Source organism: Vollenhovia emeryi, unplaced genomic scaffold (genome assembly GCF_000949405.1).
Source record: "Vollenhovia emeryi isolate VEMERY1.0 unplaced genomic scaffold, V.emery_V1.0 DF939432.1, whole genome shotgun sequence".
In the NCBI taxonomy this organism is placed as follows: Eukaryota; Metazoa; Arthropoda; class Insecta; order Hymenoptera; family Formicidae; genus Vollenhovia; species Vollenhovia emeryi.
Window position 1 is genome coordinate 20348 of NW_011966934.1, and position 4902 is coordinate 25249.

A 4902-nucleotide genomic window follows, 5' to 3' on the forward strand; every position below is an offset into this window, starting at 1 on the left:
CTTGAAGTTTGGTAAAAAAATCTCTCTATTTTGTTGTTATTTGTGGTTTGGTGCTTCATTGTTCTCCATAACCATCAAAATATACACGTCAAAGTGAGACATGGCACTTCCAACTAATTGTAAGTAAGATTTTCAAATTAAAACAAAATAATTTTGGCTTTTCTCATTACACATTTCAAAACCTAAACCTTGGCTATATTTTTATAATAAATTTATCGTGCTTTGCCCATTATTTTGATAATTATAATGCACATTATTAAATGTATGCTCGGCGGCTAATATGGCCAGCGACAAAGGTAGCTACTATGGCCAGCGAGTACAACAGAGTATAGAGTACGCCAGTGCTGAGAGTGATAACAGCGAAAAAAGAAAATAGTTATTTCTCACAATTTATTAATAAATTGTGAGAGCACGGCGTTACGTATGAGAGAGTGGACATACACATACACATTTCTTAAATGTGTATTCGTATGTTTAAAATATTTCAAAGTTTATGTTCTGTACGATTAAAGTAATACTTTACGATTAAAGTAAATACCTCACTTTTGCAAAATATTACTGTTTTGTACCCTTTTTTTATAGTTAGCCATATTATCTACCCCAAATTTAATATGGCCAAAACGCATACTTTCAGATTCTTTTTTTTTCTTCGAATATGGATAGATTTTAATTGATCAAAACATTTTGTCATCAAAGCTTATTAAATACACTAGAATTTCAGAAAGTTACAAAATAAAAAAACCAGCGGTTTGAAAATTATGACCTCAAATCAAAACTATGGCCATAATACCTGCCTTTACCCTACATAATTTGGGCGTAAATTTCAGTACATAATATGTGTATATTCACGGATGAATTCAATATGTATTATACATATACAGCGTCTGATATTAAATTTATATCCATTAGATGTCTATAATTTGTATATTCTTTGCGGTATGTAGTATGTACATGTAGATATATACATCCACTAAATCACAATTTCATACATAAATTATTATACACGACACGTAAGCATTAATTGGATACATCGTGTTTAAACTTTCATACAATTATGTCCAAATCTATTAAGAGAAAAAATATTTGCGACAAAATTTTATTCTAAATCTAAAGAATACAAGATACAACTGAAACAATGTATATATGTACATTGAAGATCGGAAGTATATACATCGTATGTATGTACATGAGTTACACATATTATGTATATACATGGCATATCTTTATTTGATGTCCATTTCATATGTGTACATACATACATTGTACATGGCATGTACATTGCTGGATATACAATTGTATATACATATTATGTATCTTATATGCATGTGTATGTACAAATTACATCCTATGTATGTACATGTATATCTTGTGTACATATTATATACTACGTGTACCTGTAATAGATAACAAATCAATATACGTCATGTATATACATAAAATATGTAAATCATGTACACATATGTACATGCCTAGGACTTCCTATGTACATTATTCCGGCAACATTTGCAAACACACATTTGATATCCAATGTATGTACTGTGTACTAAAAATTCATATACACTGTATATACATAATATATGTATAAATGTATATACATTGTATATACACTGTATATCAAAATGTTTCGAGGGTATTAAAGTCTTATTTAAATATTATAATTGTCACTTTAAGAATACAAATAATTATTTTGACAATAAAATTGTTTCGATTGTTACAATCTTTGATTTGAAAATACGTTATTTTCTATTCAATATTGTTTTCTATTCATTCAAGAAAATTATTCTTAAATAATAAGCATATATTTTTCTTGATTAAATTATATGAAATTGCTTCATTTAAATAAATTTTCCTTTGACGCAACATAATCGCATTTCAATTTATTTTCACGTTGAAACTGAACGTATTTTCAGAAGAAGAATATATACTTTTTCGTTTTATAGTTACTTTACATTTTTTTAAACTTCCACGCATAAACGTCTTTATTGACGCTTTACAATTCAAATACAGATTTGATATTTTTATTGCAAGAAAGTAACTGCAAAAGTAACGATTCGTTACTTTTCGAGTAATTGTAACTGCAACGCGTTACTTTTCAGAATTAGTAACTCGTAACTGTAACTAGTTACATTTTTAGCGAGAAACTGTAACTGTGACTAGATACTTTTATAAAATAGCTTTCCTAACTCTGTATACATACATGCATTTTTTTACGTCCGAGATCGGCCGATCGTTTGCACTAGTCTCGCGACTTCGTGTAAGAGCCTCGCTTATCACGGAATAATATTCGATGCATTGATTGACTTTTTCGCCTATCAATCAACTTTCGCACGAGACTCTAATCCCGAGTCGCTCGTGCACATCTCGGGCTCGAGACACCGAAATAGAACGGGTTATCGCGGCCGCGACCTAACGCCCGCGGGGCAGCGAGAAAAATAGCGCGGTTATTAGCGCGTTTAATTGAAAACACGAAAATTTATTGCTTCACGTCGCTCGCCGATTTTCGAGGCTCGCGCTCACGGAACGCCCGCGTGTAGATTGATATTAAAAAAAAAAAGAGAATAGGTATGCAAAACAGCCGGCTATTTATAATTAGCTGACTCAGAGATGACGCGAGTTTTGTAAACTCTGCCTTTTTTTAGCGCAGATGCGAACGATTAACTTCGCACTTTTCAATCATCGCAACAATTATGTAATATCTTACATAGGCTAAACAAATGAGATACGTTGGAATCATATTTCTTTGAATCTACTAAATTTTTATTTACTTCTATTAAAACATTTGCCATATTTGAAGAAATAGATGTGCATTCTCTTAGAAATTCCAGTCCCGTTCGAATAAAATCTTGGTTACTGTAAAGAAATCGTATCTTTGAAATTAAATGAAAGCCTAGGAAGGTCCGGATTCAAATTTGTTTCATTTCAAACAACCTTTTTTCTGGGTGTGCAATCACATAATATCACGCTATATAACACACTGATGACTTAATAAGTCAAAAAGTATATACACAATATCTTATCATATGTGAATAAGTTGTAGACTTATTAAATGAAAGCGCCTAGTGCTCGAACTTAGCCTTTAATCAAATAAAAAATCTGACTTTTCGAAAGTGCGAGAAAAAGGCCCGGTAAAATAGTTTTCATGCATGAGCATGAATATAAAAATATACATCAAATATGTCCACATTTTTACATTGTATATTTCCATATAATTTTATTCTACCCAACTCTGTATAATTTTATAGATTTATACGTGTTTTTATATGAAAAACTTTATTGTGATAAATTGCTTATTTATAATTACATATAATTGCCCACAATTGTACAAAGTTATATGTAATTATGTTATTTAATGTTTAGTTATATATCATTAAATAGGCAGTTTTTTTCTTTAAAAAATCTTTCGCACAAAAGCATGTATGAATCTACAAAATTACAGAGAATTGTATAGAATTGTGTAGAAATATACAATGTAAAAATATGTATGGACATATTTCATGTATATTGTGATTCGTGCTCGATATCTCGTCGGTCCATCGCCGAATTATGCGCGAAACGCGCTTACAATTAGTAATAGATTGGCTCTCGCGAGGCGACTCGGGGAGGCCGTTTTTGCGAGAGCGATAGGATCGTCTATCGGTGCTTTCGAGCGGGGAATGCGCGTCCGAGTGCCATGACGCAATGAGAGTCTCTCGCTAATGAAGCGCATATCGCCGGGCCGAGAAGTACCGCCGCGTCATCGCGTCTCGGTGTATCGCGTTATCGGCCAACGAGTATTAAGAGGCGGCTCTTCAGCCGTGTCTCACTTTCTCCAAATAAATTACGTTTCGCGTTTAATGTAACTCGCGCGGTAAACTGCGAGGAGTTGCGTCGCGTTGTATGTACATAAATTGAGGAATCGCCGCGTGTTTCCCGAGGATTTGAATCGCATTACGGCGAGCGATCTTCATAAGCGGAATAGACGAGCATTTCATTACCCGACTTGGCATTAGAACCACGTTAAATCGTACGGTCATTGCGTTAATACCCGCGCGCCGTTCGTTACGTCGGTGCAGATCGTGTTCCATTAGCATCGACAAGTGGCACAATGACATTCTCACGAGACGCAGGGAGAATTTTTTATGGAACACCTTCGCTACATGTGTAACCGGACGTCGTTTATTACGAATACACTTCCCCTCCCCCCCTTGCCACCCTCCCGTCTTTTGGATTAGTATAATGTCTCATTGAGAGGATCCCTCAGCCATCTTTTCTACCGACACAGTCAAATGTAGTTCTTGCGCTTGTAATTCTGTTTATTGGCTTTTATGCACAAAATAATTTTTAATTGCTCCTCGTTTTTTTATATAAAGTCGACTGTCTCCGGTTTTGTTGTTGTTATATGCGTACTTTAATCGGGTCGAAGAATTTTGCAATGTTATAGAGCCAATTTCAAAATTAGTACGAACTACGAAGTACAAAATTTCAAATACCAATTTCTTTTTTATTAGACTTCTGAACTCAATGTTTTAAACATGAAAATGTTCTGCTGTGCCCGCAACTAATCCTGGTATTATTTTGTGCATAAAAGCGCCGATAAAGAGATTTACAGGCGCAAAAACTAGAGATGAAAGGTACCGAAAGAAACTAGAAACTTTGAGTAAAGGACCTAGTAAAAATCAGTTTTTTGCCCGGCTCTAAAGTAAGTTTTTTACTCGGGTATATGTATTTTCTTCGGACGTTTGACGCCATGTTATTGTTCTAGCATTCATCTCAAAGATTTCTGTGTAAAGACAGCTGTAAATAATCAAAATGCAGTACAATGTCTAAGTGGCGGTGGCTATGGATGTACTTATTGTTAGATTATTGTCGGTAATTCTGTAGGAAGCAAGAACTGAATTCAAAACTTATTTGGCTTGAATAAAC